Source organism: Carlito syrichta, unplaced genomic scaffold (assembly GCF_000164805.1).
Source record: "Carlito syrichta isolate Samal-C Ts95f unplaced genomic scaffold, Tarsius_syrichta-2.0.1 Scaffold130467, whole genome shotgun sequence".
In the NCBI taxonomy this organism is placed as follows: Eukaryota; Metazoa; Chordata; class Mammalia; order Primates; family Tarsiidae; genus Carlito; species Carlito syrichta.
The window spans coordinates 216,989-235,407 of NW_007074563.1; the positions used below are offsets into that span (position 1 = coordinate 216,989).

General features: G+C 36.4%; 1 protein-coding gene across 9 annotated transcripts in view; it reads right to left on the bottom strand.

Annotated features, from left to right (window-relative positions):
- Nucleotides 1–18,419, bottom strand: part of KDM6A (lysine demethylase 6A) — a 216,122-nt gene extending 197,703 nt beyond the window's left edge. For 5 of the 9 annotated variants that reach the window (XM_021708037.1, XM_021708035.1, XM_008049054.1 and 2 more), the window contains exon 1: nucleotides 18,220–18,419. The gene's annotated coding sequence lies outside the window, so the exon portion shown is untranslated. The remainder of the gene's footprint in view (nucleotides 1–18,219) is intronic. The other 4 variants (XM_021708034.1, XM_021708033.1, XM_021708039.1 and 1 more) reach the window with 1 other exon arrangement.

Below are 18,419 nucleotides of genomic sequence, written 5' to 3' on the forward strand. Positions count from 1 at the left end.
CTTCTGAGAGTCCCAGAGGATGAGAAGATGAGAGAGAATAAGACTGAAAACGTATTCAAAGATATTAACAGCTGAAAACTTCTCAAATTTGGTGAAACTGTTCAACACAAATACAAAATGGTGAGCCACAAATAAAATAAAACTGAAGACATCCATACCAAGATACATCATAATTAAATTTCTGAAAACTGAAAACAAAAGTTAAATTTTAAAAAAGCAGCTGGAGAGAAATGATGCACTACTTCATAGAGGAACATCAATTCTAATGGTAGCAAATTTCTCATCTGAAACCATGGAGAACAGAAAATAGCACACCTATCAAGTACTGAAAGACAATAACTTAAGAAGCCCACTAAACAAAAAGGAAATGATAACAGAAGAAGGCTGAAACTTCCAGAAAAATAAGAACTGGAATAGGTAAAAGCAGTAGTAAATATAACAGACTATTATACTACTCATGAGTTTTGTAGGGTTTTTTTTCCCACATCTTTTTTTAGCTCTGCTAAGGAAGAGTTTCTTAAATTATATTTGCTAGTTGAAGCAAAATGTATCACACCATCTGATGTGGTCAATGTATGTAGACAATGTAAGAATACTTTTAAAATTATATTTTTTAAAATAGAGAGGTCAAGCTAGGCACGGTTGCTCATGCCTGTAACCCTAGTAACTTGGGAGGCAGAGGCAAGAGGATTGCCTGAGCCCAGGGGTCCAAGACTAGCCTGGGCAACTTGGAGAGACCTCGTCTCCATAATAAATAAAAAAATTAGCCTGGTGTAGTGGTTCACACCTGTAATCCCAGTACTTTAGGAAGCGGAGATGAGAGGATTGCCTGAGCTCAGGGGTTTGAGACCAGCATGATCAACATGATGAGACCTGGTCTCTACAATTCAACAATTGAGCCAGGTGTGGTGGTGGCATGCCTGGGTTCCAGCAACTTGGAAGGATAAGGCAGAAGGATCGCCTGAGCCCAGCAGGGCTGCGGTGGCTTTGAGCATGCCACTACACTCCAGCCTGGGCGACAGAGTGAAACTCTAACTCAAAAGGAAAAAAAAAATTATGTTTTTTAAAGTAGAGAGGTCAAGCCAGGCACCATGGCTCACGCCTCTAATCCTAGCACTTTGGGAGGCAGAGGCAAGAGGATTGTCTGAGCCCAGAGGTTCAAGACCAGCCTGGGCAGCTTTGCAAGATCTCGTCTCCACAATAAATTAAAAAACTAGCTGGGGGGGGGTGGGGGGGGTGGCTTGCACCTGTAGATCTAGTTACTTGGAAGGCTGAGGTAGAAGGATCACCTGAGCTCAGAGGGCTGAGGCTGAGGTGGCCGTGAGTATGTCACTGCACTCCAGGCTGGGAGACAGAGTGAGACTTCAGTTCAAAATAAAAAATAATAAAGTAGAGAAGTCAAAAGGACCTAATTGGAAACAAAGTTTCTGTGCTTCACTGGAAGTGGTAAAATACCAATACTAGTAGACAGTGATAAGTTACATATGAATATTGCAATACTTAGAACCACTAAGAAATCTAAAGAAATATACTCAAAAACATTACAAATAAAAATGGAATCCTAAACATATCAGTAATTCCTTTATGTGTAAATAGCCTAAGTATAGCAATTAAGAGATTGGAAGCGTGAATTTTTTTTTTTTTTAGAAAGCAGGATTTATTGAAGACAGGAATGCTCCCACAGTGGAAGGGAACCCGAGGGCGTTGTCCAATTTTTAAAAATTATCTAATAATATACTGTCTGCAAAAAAAAAAAAAAAAAAATTACTACCAACACAATGATATGAAACGGTTGGAAGTGAAAGAACAGATATACCATGTAAATATTCAATGTTTTAAAAGGCAAGAGGGGCTACATTAATTATCAGGTAAAGTGGACTTTAGAGTAAGGAAAACTACTGGTAAAACAAAAGAGAGAAATTACATATGATAAAAGGATCAACCCATCAGAAGATATGACAATCCCAAAAGTGTACACAACAAACAATAGAGCTATTAAAGGCACAGGAAGCAAAAATAGAAAAGGAGAAGAAACAAATCTACAATTAGAGCTGATAATTGCAACACCACATTCTCAGCAATTGATAAAACTACTGGACAGACAATCAGCACGGATAAAGAACTGAATATAGTATCTAATTATCACATATATAACACTTTTCCCTACAACAGAATGTACATTCTTTTCAAGTATTCATGGAACATTCACCAAAATAGACCACATCCTGAGTCATAAAACAAATGCCAATAAGTGTAAGAGAATGTAAATTATACAGAGTAAATTATTTGACTATAATGGAATCAAACTAAAAAATCAATGACAAAGAAAAAACAGGAAAATCTCCAAATACTTAGAAACTGAGCAACACACTACTAAATACTCCAGGGAACAAAGAAAAAAACTTAAAAATGCATAAAACTGAATGAAAATGGAAATACAAATATAAGAATACATAAGCTACAGCCAAAGTAGTGCTGAAAGGTACATTTATAGCACTAAATTATTACAAAAGAGAAAATGAAAAGGTTCAAATCAATAATCCAAGTTCCTAGCTAGAAACAGGAAACTACAAAACACAGCAAATAAACTCAAAGCAAGCAGAATAAAGGAAATAATAAAGATCAGAGAAAAAAACTGGAAATAAGAAAACTGGTGGTGGTGGGGAAATCAATGAACAGCGGGTTCTTCAAAAACTAAAAATTACTAAAATTCCAAAGCCTAAGACTGACAACGAAAACACAAATCACCAATGTCAGAAATGAAAATAGGAATAACACTACAGATTTTGCGGAAATTAAAATAACAACAAGGGAATAATACTATGAACAATTCTACATTCATAAATGCAAAAACTTAGAAGCAGACCAATTCCTCAAACACTACAAACTACCAAAATTCAGCCAAAAAATCAATCTGAAGTCCTATAACCACTAAAGAAACTGAATTTCTAATTAAAAGCTCCAAATAAAATAAAGCTCAAATGCTTTCAACTGAAGAATTCTAACATTTAAAGACAAATTAAAGTCAATTTTACATATTCTCACCCAGACATAGAGGGAACATTTCCCAACTGTACAAAAGAAGTTACCTAGAAATCAGTATCTCTCGTGATACTTAGAGGCAGAAATCCTTGACAAAACATGGACATACTCACATTCTAGTATTATATATGAGAATGCACTCATCCAAACTCTTGCCATGTTATACACAAAATTCTCAATAAAATATTTTACCAAATGTAACCTAACAATGTACACAAAGTGTACCTATGACCAACTAGGTTTCATTCCAAGTATGCAAAGCTGGCTGAGCATTCAAAAATCAATGTTCTCTATCACATCAACAGGCTGAAGAAAAGCCATATGATCATATCAATTGACCTAAAAAAAAGCATTTGACAAAATCCAACCTCTATTTATGATTTTTTTAAAAACCAGGGGTGGGGATGGGGTGAGACAAATGAACTTCCTCAGCTGAATAAATAGCATACAAAAAAGTATACACCTTTTTGACTAAAGACTAAATGTTTTACCTCTACCTTCAGGAACAAGGCAAAAATGTCTCCTATCATTACTCTTTAACATAGTACTAGAAGTCCTAGCCATTGCAATAAGCAAAGGAAAAAACGGCATACTGGCTTGAAAAAAAGATATAAAACCTTTCCCAGGCAACCCCTTCGGGTCCCCTCCCACTGAGTGGGAGCTTTTCTGTCCTCTCAATAAATCCTGTTAAAAAAAAAAAACCTTTACCACTTCCAGATGACATGACCCTACCTCGAAAATCCCACAACAAAAAGAAATCTACAAAAAAAAGCTCCTACAATAAATGAATCCACCAAGGTTGCAGGATACAAGACCAACACACAAAAATCTGCATACTAACAGTATTATTTGAAAATCTAAATTTAAAAATGCCATCACCATTTACAATTGCTCAAAATAAAATGCCTCAGTATAAACTTAACAAATACTCATGGAATAAATCAAAGATCTAAATAAATGAAGACATCTCAGGTTCATGGATTGGAAGGCTCAACAAAGCAAAACCTATCAATTATCTCCAAAGGGAGCTATAGATTGAATGCAATTCCTATTAAAAACACAGCAAGATATTTTGTAGACACAGAGAATTGTATTCTACAATACATATGGAAAAGCAGAGGCCTCAGAATAGCTAAAACAACCTTGACAAAGTAGAACAAAATGGTAAGAATCATTACACCTGGTATTAAGGTCTATTATATAGCTACAGTAATCAAGATAGTGTGGTATTGGTAGAAGAATAAACACATAGACAACTGAAGCAGAATAGATAACCCAGAAATAAATCCTTACAAATATACTCGATCTTTTTTTTTTTTTTGAGTCAGGGTCTTACTCTGCTGCCCAGGCTGGAATGCAGCGGCATAATCACAGCATACTGCAGTCTCAAACTCCTGGGCTCAAGCTATCCTCCCACCTCAGTCAAATAGTGGGACTGCAGGTGTGTGCCATTACACTTGGTTAATTTTGTATTTCTTTGTAGAGACAGTCTCACTGTGTTGCCCAGGTTGTCTCCAACTCTCGGGCTCAAGCAATCCTCACACCTCAGTCTCCCAAAGAGCTAGGATTATAGGCATGAGTCACCATACCAAGCATCAACTAATTTCTGACAAAGATTCAAAAGCAATTCAGTGGAAAAAGAATGGCCTTTTAAACAAATAATAGTGGGGCAACTGAACATACTATGGCAAAAATAAAATAAAACTAAACCTAAACCTCACACCTGATATAAAATGTAAATGTAAATATGTAAAACTGTCAAACTTTTAGTAAAAAACATGAGGGGGAACACTTAGGGACCTATGACCAGGCAAAGTATTTTTACACTTCATACCAACACAAGAGTCATAAAATAAAAATTGATAAATTTGATCTCTACAAATTAAAAAATTTTGTTCTGCAATAAACTCAGTTAAAATAATGAAAAGTTACAGACCAGATATTTCCAACCACATACGCAACAAGGACTAAAACCTAGAACATATAAAGAACTCTCAAAATGAAGAGGAAAAAAGGCAAACTAGAAAATGTTCTAAAGACCTGAACAGATATTTCATCAAAGAGAATATACAGATGGAAAATAACATGAAAGATGTTCAACATCACTAGTCATTACAGAAAAGAAAATTAAACCCACAATGACCTATCACTACACACCTATCAGAATGTCAAAAATTTAAAAATAGCACTAACACCAAATGCTGGCAAGGATGTAGTGAAACTAGAATACTTCTAAATTGCTGATGGAAATGTCAAATGGTAAAGCAGCTCTGGAAAACAGTGTGGTGGCTTTTATAAACTGAAATATGCAACTACCCGCAATTGTACTCTTGGGCATTTATCCCAGAGAAAACTTATGTTTACCGAAAAACCTGTATAAATTTGTTCATAGCAGCTTTATTTGCAACAGCCAAAAACTGGAAATAACTCAGATGTCTTTCCAAGGGTAAATGTTAAAGAAATGGTGGTGCATCAATAACCATGAAACACTACTCAGCAATAAAAAGGAACAAACTATTGACACACACAACTTTAGATTACTCTCCAGGGAAATCTGCTTAGTGAAAAAAGGGAATTCCAAAAGAACATACTCTATGGTCCCATTTATATAATATTCTTGAAATGACAGAACTACAGAAATGAATTACTGGATAAATGGGTGAGTGGTTGCCAGGGGTAAAGAGAGAGTAACTGTGGTTATAAAAGAGCAACAAAGCAAATATTTTTGGTGATGGAACTGTTTTATACCGTGACTATATCAATGTCAGTATCCTGGTTGTGATAGTGTACCATAGTTTTGCAAGATTCCACCATTGGGGGAAAATGGATAAAGGGTACACTAGATCTATTATTTCTTATGGGTGCACGTGAATCTACAATTGTCTCAAAATAAAAGGTCAAATTTTAAAAACAAGACAATAGAAAAATATTTGCATTTTCAGAAATGTATTCATAATATTCAGTCACGTGATGTCCACTTCTGTAAGTAAGGATAACCAAATCCAAAGAGACAAAGTCAAGCGCCAAAAAAACATACATCAGATTGATAAAGATTCAGCTTTTCCTTCAGACATTCAGGACCAAGTTACCTCTTTTCCTAGAATCATGACTATTTAAGAGTTGGATAATCTTTACAGATAATCTATTAAAACTTACCCTTTGGACATCTGAATGCTGTCTACAACATCCTGGCCAAGTAGTGCCAATGCACAAACCTGAGTAACCTTAATGACAAAAGACTCACTTCATTCTATCTATCCATTTGTCACCCTTGAAAAGCAAATGCACAAACCTGAGTGACAAAAGACTCACTTCATTCTATCTATCCATTTGTTACTCTTGAAAAGCAATTTCTCAAGCCTGTAATCCCAGCACTTTGGAGGGCCAAGGAGAGAGGATTGCCTGAGCCTGCGGGTTCAAGACCAGCCTGGGCAACATAGTGAGACCTCATCTCTACAATAAATCAAAAAATTAGCTGGGCATGGTGGCACGCGCCTGTAGTTCCAGCTACTTGGAAGGCTGAGGCAGAAGGATCGTGGAAGCCCAGAAAGTCGATGCTGAGGTGACCATGAGCATGCTACTGCACTCCAGCCTGTGTGACGGAGTGAGACTACAACTCCAAAAAAGAAAGAAAAGCAATTAAAAACAAATTTTTTGCCCTTAAGAGTTATACTCTGAATCTAACTTACAAACTCCAAATCTAACTTTTTAACTGACAGACTTATAATGAACGTATAATCATGCTCACACAGCAAAATCTACAATAAAAGCTTACTTGCAATGGATCAGAAGTGCCCCAACTAATGTCAAGTGGTTCCTGCTGCTGTTAGGGAAACTGAGGGGTCATACTCATCTTTGCAATACCCAGATGCCTAGTACCTAACAGATACATTTATCCAATGTGACATTTCTTATCAATTCACACCTGAGAATTCACTCAGCCCTGTCACCACGTGAGCTCCTAGCAAGCAGGGATAAATAGTGATTATGATCAGAATTTAGAACATCAGATCTGACCTAAGAAATAACAATCCCAATTACAACACAGAAGAGGTTTGAGAAAGTGAAAACACTGAACATTAATAAATAAAATAAATTTTCAAACCAGTTCAAGACTAACTTAACAGTTAATCATACTAGATTAACAATAACACACAACTCTCAATTCCATCACGTACATTCATTCAGTTTCTGGTCCCACAGGCTTGAGGTTGAAATCAAAGAAAATGGCAATCTAGAACAAAGTTTAACTATGCCCTCCTTCTGGGTCAAAATCTAGTCAACCCTAAAAATACAAATGAACAGGCAGCTGCAATTTTGGTGCTCTATAGTCACTTTGGAAATTCCTAATTCCCAGCCCTTCATTTTAAGAGATGATGAAATTGAGGAACATAAGAACTAAGTGACTGACTAAAGTAGGCAGCAGACCCTAAAACTCAGTTCTTCAGTTTTATTTTTTTAAAAGACAAGGTTGCCCAGGATGGAATGCAGTGGCACAATCACAGCTCACTGCAAACTCATACTCCTAGGCTCAAGCAATCCTCCTGTCTCAGCCTCCTGAGTAGCTGGGGTTACAGGCTCCAAATCAGCATTTTGAGCATCCAGGTTGAGGAGCCAGTACCAAAGCCTATTAACTGTGTTAACTGAGCATGTGCTTACAGGTATTTTTCTAGTTAAAGCAACAGGTTCTCTAAGGAGTCTACCTTCTCTTCCCCTGCCTTATTGAGATTTTGAGAAAACATGTGCAGTGGTCATAGAACACTACAAAACCATGTGGTAAATAAAATCCACACTATCTTAATCATAGCAAAAATTAAGATATACTGCTATGAAATAATAACACACTAAAGGCTGTAACATTTTCAACTAATCAAGAACGCAAGTTTACCTAGTTTCTCTTTTCTTTAATAAAAACCAAGAACAAATCATGAAAATGAATGACTCCTGCTAATTTAAGATATTAAGCAGTATAAACTTTGGCTACTTCTATACAAATTCTGGGAATGAATTAAATTAGTATTCATGGAGCCTGGTAATCAGTCACACCAATAAAACTAAAATATGAAAGCAAATTTTGCCAATTATTGCAATTGAGTTTTCACAGTATATAAAATTAAGTAACTGCTATCTTAGAAAAACACATGTAAACACACTTTCAATTAAGGCCTTTGCATGATGAAGAATCTCCACATTCAATACCACGTATAAAAGGAATAGAATCACAAAATCAAAATAACTTTAAAAATCACCCAAACCAATCCCCTCACCAGTATCTTACTACTTGAATGACAGAACTCTCAAACCCAAAGCAACTCAACATAAAAACTAGTAATGTTTTCATATAGCAAGCCCTACAATTAAACAATTTTTTTGAGTCAGAGTCTCACTGTCATCCAGACTGGAGTGCAGTGGCACGATCATGGCTCATCATGACGGCTCACTGCAGCCTCAACCTTCTAGACTGAGGTCATCCTTTCGCCTCAGCCTCCCGAGTAGCTGGGACTACACACACATGACACCATGTCTAGCTAATTTTTTGACTTTTTGTAGAGGTCTCACTATGTTGCCTGGGGTGGTCTTGAACTCCTAGCCTCAAGCAATCTTCTACTTCAGCCTCCCAAAGTGTCAGGATTACAGGCGTGAGCCACTGCGCCCAACCAACAAAGCATTTTAACAATCTATACACAGTATGATCTCACCTATGTGGGGAAAAAAAAAACCACAACAGAACATGCTTGTATGTGTTGAAATATGAAGCTACCCAATAAACCTTTTATCAGTAGCTGCTTCTGAGAAAAGGAACTAAATAAGTGGGAGATGATGTAGGAAGGAAAAATTTTTTAAACATTTTTGGCTATGCTAATCTTCTCTGTGTCACTCCAATTTTAGTATATGTTCTGCAGAAACAAGCACAGAGGTTCAACTTTTCAATTTTGTAGTCTGTGCAAGTATACCTATATTCCAAAAATTGCATTAAAGTATTTCAAAAGACATAGCTACAATTAGGATGGGGAAATGGAGAAGGAGAGAAATAGATTTGAGATTTAAAATGATGAGATCTCTTTGGGAGGCAGAGGCTAGAGGACTGCCTCAGCTCAGGAATTCAAGACCAGCCTGAACAACATGGCGAGACTTTGTCTCTACAATAAATTAAAAAATTAGCCAGGCGTAGCGGCACATGCCTGTGGTTCCAGCTACTTGGGAGCCTGAAGCGGAAGGATCGCCTGAGCCCAATAGGTAAAGACTACAGTGGCTGTAGTGTGCCACTGCACTCCAGCTTGAGCGACAATGAGACTCCGACAAAAAAAATAATAAAAATTAAAAACTAAAAATGATAAGACCTGGCAATTAGGACTTAAGAAGAAAAAGGTTTCTGGCGATGGGTAATGGTGAGTCATATTTACTAAGATAAGGAACACTAAAGACAATGACAAACATTCAGTTTGAGCCGCCTTCAAGATTCTCAAGTAGGACGCTAAGTAGGCGGTTAAGTTTACACTAAGTTGAGAGCAAGGTGAGTAAAGAAGACTTAAAACAGAGCCCAAAGGAGACTGAGATGTGGCCAGAGACACAGAAAGAAAGCCAAAGTACTGAAAATGTCATGAAAGCCAAGAAAAGATTTTTTCAAGAGCTCTCAAATCTGCCTCTATTTTCCCCCTTATTCCTAAATCACAGCCTTAGTTAAAACTTAATTGCCTTTTCTAAGATGTTATCATTATCCATGATATTATCTTGTACTGAGCACTTACCATGCACCTAGCCCTTCAAATTTATTTTATTTTTTCCCTAACACAAAATGCAACAGCCTTCAGAAAATCTATTACTATTTCCACATTACAGATGAGAAAACTGAGGCTCTGAAAGATGCTTGCCCAAGGATCACACATCTAGAAAGTGTCAGGAACAGAATTGTACCCTAAATTTTATGCATCTACCCACCTGTACCGCAGTTCCTTTCCCTTCCACTCTTATCTCTCACACAGTAGCCAGTAATATTCCCAATAAACTAATTGTGGTCATGTCACTTCCCCTGACTAAAGAGTTGAGTTCAACAATGCCCCCAAAACATCCTATGGCCTATTGTGATGGGGATCTTCACTTATTCAGTTACCTTTTCCTAATCCCACTGAAACACCCTACCCTCTATCCACACTCGACTACTCACAATTCCTCAAGCACCATTTAACTTTATACTTCTCTCTTTCCTCTTTTTCCTCTTGCTACATCTATGTCTTGTAAACTTCGACTCCTGTTTTATAACCATGACTTTGGAAATTCCTAATTCCCAGCCCTTCATATTAAGAGATGGTGAAACTGGGGAACAATTAAGAACTAAGTGACTGACGAAAATAGGCAGCAGACCCTAAAACTCAGGTCTTTAGTTTTCTTTTTTTAAAGACAAGGTCTCGGTTAAGAGTTATTAGGTGTTATACTTTGTGCAGATTTCCTCAGTCACTTCAGTCAAAATTAACTACTCCAAAATGTTGGGAACTGTTGTAAGCAGGAGTTCATTAAATTATCTCCAATACCTGTGCATAGTTAAAACCATCAATAATAGAAAGTTTTCAATGTTTTAACTGATGCATCATTTGAGAACGCATAGCATTTTATGTATATCTTTATTATTGTATTTACTACATCATATGATCACTCAGTCTGTCAACCTCTTCCCACAGACTGCAGGGCAAAGGCTGGATCTTATTGGTTGCCCCAGAACCTGACACAGTGCCTCATCCACGGCAGTCCAACAATTGTTTCATTAATCAATCAAGCAAAGCAAAAGCTTTTCTAGTTCTCATTCAGATATCTGAAATTCAAAAACCTAACAGATTTAACCACTGTAACTTGAAAACATATTTTCCCTAAATATACAAACTATCCTAACAGATTCAAGCAACCAAGATTCATAAAGTTCTCAGGAAAAAGTATCTCTTTTGTCATACATTGCATAATATTCTATTATAGAACCCTACAGCAATATCAAGATATAAACTCACATCATATATTCAGTTAAATATCTGTTTCTGCTCATTTCCTAAGCCAACTATTTCTTAACTTCCATACAGCAAAAAACAAGATCCATGGATATTTTATGTTAGTAAATCATTCCCTTACATAGTAAGGACTTGGTAGTTTGTTTTTTTTTAATTATAGAGATGCGAGGTATAAGTGAAGATCAACTACATAATAGGCTGCATGGTTACATTGCAGAGAGGGATTACATGATGTGATTGATAATGTGACATTTGCTTCAAAATAATGGGGGTGAGGGGTAAGATATAGACAAAACAAGACTGGCACTGGCCATGAGTTGAAAACTGTTGAAGCTGGGTGATGGTTGGTTGTTTGGTTGATTTTCTCTACTTTTGAAAATACTGAAAATCTTTCCTAATAAACTTTTTAAAAAGATCTAATGAATACAATGTAATAGATCTATAGTCTGAAAACAACCCTTTGTCTAAAACAATCTCTTCCACTATTCTAAATTAAAATGAACTAAATAACCTTATATAATACCCTTAACTATAACAAAGCCCAACCCTTTTCCTGAGAATAAACTTAGCAGCAGAAGCATCTTCTATTTAGTCTAACATAGACAAAATACTACCACAGACAAACCTCCAGAAAGAATACAAGAATACACTCTACAACAGAATGACAAAAACAGTTTTAATGTAGAGAAGTAAACAAAAGACTAAGGGGAGGAAAAGGGGGGTAAGAGGGGAAAAAAACAGTAAGCTTGTAGAAGAAAGTGGCAAACAGCCTACAAATTGTGATTATTCCCACCCTTCCAGGTTATAGTTTTTAATTAGGTACAAATATCACCAAATATTTTGGGCCAAATAAAACCCAAAAGTAAAGTCAAGCAATGAAACATGCTAAAGATCAAAATGAAGAATGAGTGCAATGACTATCACAAGGCAACCTAAAACACAAAGAAAAAGAAATAGGATCTAACTGAGTACATCTCTACTTCATTCATTCCTATCCCCACTAAAGGACCATCAAGTTCAAAAGTATCCCAACTTGAGACTGTAATAAAATACAATAAACCCTTTACAAGTATCTCTTCTAACTACAGATGTGGTAGTTTAAAACCATCTTTTAGTCAACTAAAATACAATATTCTGGGGTACTATCAGAGTGCTTATTGTATTATTTTTAAAGTACCACATCTATGGCATTTTTTAAAAAGCAGTATAAAAATCTATAAAGTACAAAGTTTTAAATCTCCCCTCCTTTTCACCCCAGAGGTGTTTTGTACTCCAAGATGACCATTACTTAACTTCTTGAGTATCCTTTCACAACTCTGTCAGAGAATTTAAAATGACACATGAACACTCATTTAAAAATCTGAACCCACAACAAAGGTAAATATTACAAAATGAGATTAGGGAGATACAGAACACACAGATCATCCTTTAAACATCTGCTAAAAGCTAATATCTGATTTTGTTTGTTTGTTTATTTTTGAGTCCTCACTCTGTCACCTAGGCTGAAGTGCAGTGGCATGATCATGATGACCACGACTCAGGAAGGCCTCAACCTCCTAGGCTCAGGCAATCTTTACACCTCAGAATCCTGAGTAGCTGGGACTACAAGCATACACCACCACGAAGGGCTAGTTTTCATTTTTTGTAGAGATGAGGTTTCGCTATGTTGCCTAGGCTGGTCTCGAACTTCAGGGCTCAAGCAACCCACCTGCCTCAGTCACTCAAAGTGCTGGGATTATAGGCAGCCAAAATCATGTTTTCTTAAACAAAATTGTAAGATGCCTTGCCGATTCCTAAACCGAGAATCATTATCTCCAAGAAACACAATCAAGAAACAATCCACATCCCATTAATAAAAGCCATTCTAACATGTAACTCGTTAAAGTGACCTTTATCATAAACTTTCACAGTACTCCACACCTTCCTTCTGCCACAGATGTTCCTGTACTAGTCACCCTTATACTTATCTCACCCTCCTTAAGGACTTTTAATGCAGGCAAGACATATCTATTTGTTATCTTCATACTTCCTGCATAGAAGGTTCATACTTACTGTACATTCAAATATTTGTTGTTTTAATTTACTGTCACCATAACTTACAAACCAATATGGAAAACTGATACAATTATATGTGAAGTTTCAGTATAAATCTCTAAGACTGTCAATCATGTATTCATTAAATAAACCTCATTAATTAACTAGTCTGCAAATAAATACATGTGGGCCCTAAATAGCCTAACCACCATTTCAATTCTTAGACAATCCAGTGGTGTTTTCTTAACATAAATTAGCTCTCTGGATATCACATTTCAAAAGTATTATTTATAATGCACAGTGTTATCAGTCATTAATATCAATATCAAAGAGTTCAAAGCATCACAATGAGTTTCAAAGTAAAAATAAACTTAAAAATCCTTTCAAATATGCAGAATATTGGTACTACATAAACAAAACTAAATGTTACATAATTTAAATCAGATAATGATTTACTCTGCAGCTAGTCAAGCACTAAACCTTTACTTTGTTTTTAAAGTGTGTGAGCCATCACTCTATCACCTAAGTCACAAAAACTCACCTCTCAGGCAGTTTTTCTTAACAACCTAAAATATCTAAAGGTGGCAGTCAAATGCTCCCTAGTCATTTCAGTTTATAATTGATTCTACAAGAGCTATTCATTAGAAAAGAAAACCAAAACTTAAAGTGCCTGTTTATATATTGCTGCAGTTCTAACTTGTGCCCAAATATACAAACATGTTCTATAACTTCTCACTATATTTTTATTACCAGGGATGTATCAAAATTTTAGGAAATATGTAGTAACTGCATAAAACTTTGTCCAGATATATAATCATTGTTTAGAAGACAACTTTCCGAACTAGAAAACTCTTTATAACTCATCGAGTTAAAAACCTAATTTTCAAACACAAAGCATGACATTATTTTTGTTCTTACTTTTTAAGCAAAACACTAACCTTCTTTAAGCACTGGACATGAATATACAGGCTGAGCATCCCTAACCCAAAAACTCAAAATCTAAAACTTTTTGAGTACACACATGACACTCTAAGGAAATGCTCATTAAAGCATTTTGAATTTTAGACTTTCGGATAAGAAATGCTCAACCAGTTTGTATTCTGAATTTTTTTTTAAATTCCAAATCCGAAATACTTCTAGTCCCAAGTGTTTTGAATAAAGGATACCTGTATTCCTTCAGGTGCCAGCAAACAAAGAACACACACATAACATACAATGTTTTTAAACATCAACATCCAAATATTACAGTATGAAAAAGCCACCTCTAGAACAGACCTCATAATTTCCCCTACCATCTACATACAAGCAAACCAAATTTTAGAAAATATATGCTTCAATGGATCTTAAACTATTTTCATTAGCCAAAAAATTTTAAATGTCAACCATGTAATACTAAGGAAATCCTAAGGAAAAAAACACATACATTTTAAAATGGTAAACAATCTATAACTTCCTATAAATATTCTATGTAATCTTTCTACTAGTAGAATTACTAAAAAAGGTTCCAATAAGATAGCGTATTTAAGACAAACGTAAAATGTAAGAAAATACTTCGACAAACTATGTATTTTAGCAATAGTTTCTTGACGCAGATGAGTCCCCAGCCCTCTAGCATTATATCACTACAGTTACACTTTTTGTATTACTGTATTTATACTCCTACTACATTTATTCTCTATATTACTACATATTATGCCTCAACTCAAGTCCTTAGCTTACTAAAAAAATTTTTTAAATCCAAAAGGTTTTCAAAAATGTACTGAAAGTCACCGCAGTTATTTTCTGTTAAAATATTTCACTTAATTGCTTTTCAAAAACTCCACTGAAATCTTAAAAATAAGAATCTTGAATTATTGTTACCAGAAGATTAAGGGTCAGCACTAAAGAACAACCTGTTCAAGATCATGTTATATTGCAAGAACTCTGATTAAGCAAGCTCTAGTATTTACAACCTTATATTAAAGACATTACTACAAAAATATATCCTACTTTTTTTTTAATCCAAAACTACAAGCATTCTATGTCAAATGGTCATCCTTCAAACAAAAATTCTTTCAATGACTCTAATGTAATTGAATCTCACAAAAACATTCAGAGACCAAGGGAAACCAGAGGTTTGGATACAGTATCCTCACACCTGAAAAAAGAATACATAAGTTTATTAGAGACACTTATTTAATGCTTACAACTTTCCAAAGCTTTTAGGCCAAGAGTTATATTTTTTTATACCTGCAAACGTGAATTTAAAAACTTGAAGGAAGATCCAATAATACTTGTAGGAATAAGAATCTTTCTAAAACAAGTAGCAACAGCTAAATTTGTCACAAAGGAAAAAAAGTTAAACAAAATGAAAAGTAAATTGTGGGTGGTGGACAAAAATCATAGCTAAAAAAGGAAATTTTGGGAGTTATTCAATTGTCTGATCTCAGGTAAGTAGCGTGAACCTACCCCAGTAAAAAAAAAAAAAAAAAAGCCAACTCTTGTTTTTAAGACTTCCAGACTGAGTACCACATGTAATCACTCATAAGTGGACCCTGAACATTTACCATACTACTATAAGAAGGAGATAGGCAGTAGCTGGAAACTGCTGGGGGCACACATCATCAATAAGGGTAACCTATCTCAAACCAGGTGAAGTGGGGGGGCAAAGAGAGGCCCAAAATTTACCTGTGGGATGACCACTTGTATACTTAATCTTGAATTGTAACTCACATCTTTAAAATAAAAAGACTTCCAGAGAATAAAAATTCTGAAACCAACATAGCTCAACAGTCCACACACACAAAAAAACCCTACTTCCCAGAACTATTTTTAAAAAGGGATAAAACTAAATAATTCAATACTTCCTATAGTGCCACTCCAGCTCATTCATTCTTTTTAGAATTCAATTCAAATAGAGTGCAAAGTTACATAATGTCAAGCTTTACATTCCACATTCCACTGGTATGTTCAGGCTCAGAAGGATGCAAGCAAGAAATGCATGAGGTTGCAAGGACATACTATAGCATGTTTTATTTAAATGTTAAGGCTAATGTCTTGACCTAAACAGATAGGACGCCACAAGCACTGCGTCTGAAGCAATGATTTTTTTCCCTTAGCTTAACAAACTACTTAGTAGTTCATCAAATTACCCCATAATTTATGAAGCTGTATCTCCTCCAAAACATAATGAAGTTTTTTAAGTGTTTCGTTTTAAGACGTTGTATTCAAATGTCAAGAAAATAATGCACAACTTCCCAAAAACTATTTTTAAAACACTCAGTCTTTCTTTAATTTAAATTCATTAGTATATAATATTTACAGGGTTCAATATTACAATCTGAAATCCATTGTTAAGCACTGTGAATCGATCTGGATATGAGCATTACATGACATGAAAACATCAACTCGAATTTTACACGTTCTCCATATAAAACAACAGATTCCATTAATTTATCATCATAACCAGAAAGAAGCAAGAGATTTGGTCAAACTTTTCCAAGTAAATTATTTTTTATCGACCCATGTTAGACAGGTAATAATCACTCCAAACTAAAATAAATCTCTGTAAATTTAAATCTTTTGGAATGACAACTTTGACAATAGTCAAACATTTTTAAGTAAACTATTTTAAATAGACTGAAAAATATATATACACTTTGAAGCAGGAAACCAACAATCAGTGATGCTTAAATCGTTCCAGAGGTAGTCACTATTCACTTTCCCAGGGACAATTTAAATGAACTCAATTAATACCTACATAGTCAAAGTTTAATTCAAGTTTTCTGTATTAGTCGAAGGGACCGGGCTTACCAAAAAGGATTATTTCCATTTAGCTCTCTAGTCATTATTTGTAATCAAAGTTCCTTGTACGTACTTACTTTTAAGTAAAAATAGAAGTGTAAGTACAGGTAAACCAAACTACAGACAGAAATTCAGGACAATTAAGAAAAAAATCAACTTAAGAATAAATGTTAGGCTTCAGTCATTTCAAACTTCCTTCTTAACCAACAATAAAGCTAGGTGTCAGATGCAAAGCTACTCATTTCAGCTAGAAAAGAAAATGTCTAATGGATGCAACACCTATCGCACACACTACAAGTTTCACGGTCCCAATTAAGGAAGCATCCAAACACTGCAATCAAATTTTTGTCAGGAGATATAAACAGATTGAGACTCCAGTCTTTGTTCAAGAGCTTACGGATGGGTAACTAAATGTGCTACAGGTTGATAAGCATTTACCAGGCTTATATATATGCTTCCAAGCTAGAGAAAGGTACAAGAATTCTATATGCAAGTAACCTTGGATATCTTTTATTAAACAACACCGAGCTACACACTCCGAAGGAAAGGCCTATTCATTGCTACTATTTATTTCTGTTTACCTCTACTCCCTCCCCCAACCCCCCCTTCACTTTCTCCTCCCACCCTGTCCCGCCATCTTGGGCCGATAGGAGCAGCCATTACTTAACTAAATGACAGTGCCAACAACTTTCCACACAAATAAACAGAGACTACACCCCAATCCTCCCCGGCCTCCGCAGTCAGACACACAGGAAACGAGGATCCAGGAAGAAAACACACTCACAAATAACTGCAATGTTTCTATGGCAGAAAGACCCAAAAAGTAAACAAGTCACCTAAGTTCAGGTAAAACACATACCAATCAAGATCCATGTCAACAGTCCAATGCAAACTCTTCACCGACCTAAACTACGTGCAACTTCCCCCTTCTGGGAAAAGGGACATAAGCAAGCCCCAAACGTTAACAGTAGATATCATGAACAGCCCAGCCCGTCTGAAGGAAAAGAATAAAAAACCGTGGGAAGCAAGTAAGTCGGAAATTTGGGGAAAATCTGCAAACATTTACGACCGTGAATCGTAGATCATCGGCCTACTCTCAAAAAGCTGTAAAATTGCAGACAATTTTGCCGGCCCCAAAGCGACACCGTCGCTGTTCCTCCAGCTAGAAGAGGAGAGAGCGATTTCGCAAGGGAGCAAACGAGGTATCCGGAGGTGGGGGGGAGAGCAGAGGCAGGAAATAGTTTTCCGGAAGCCCCTCGGCCATCGTTCGCGGCCACAATGAGCGCAGACCCGGCCGCGGGGCCCAGGGCGATCGCGGCGCCGGCCGGGGAGACTGTGTCCGCGCTCTGGCTCGCGGCTGCCTTACCTTGCCCAGTAGGGCCTTCGTCCTGGCGCCATCTTCATGAAACCTCACGAACCCGAAGAGGCGGCTGTGGGGAAAGACACACGCGGCTCATTAACGCTCCGGGAACGCCACCGACCCGTCCCTGCCCGAGCCCGAGGCCCCGGCGGAGGTGGTGCGGAGAGCGCCCAGCCGAGGTGCCCGCCCCGCCGCCGCCAGAGACA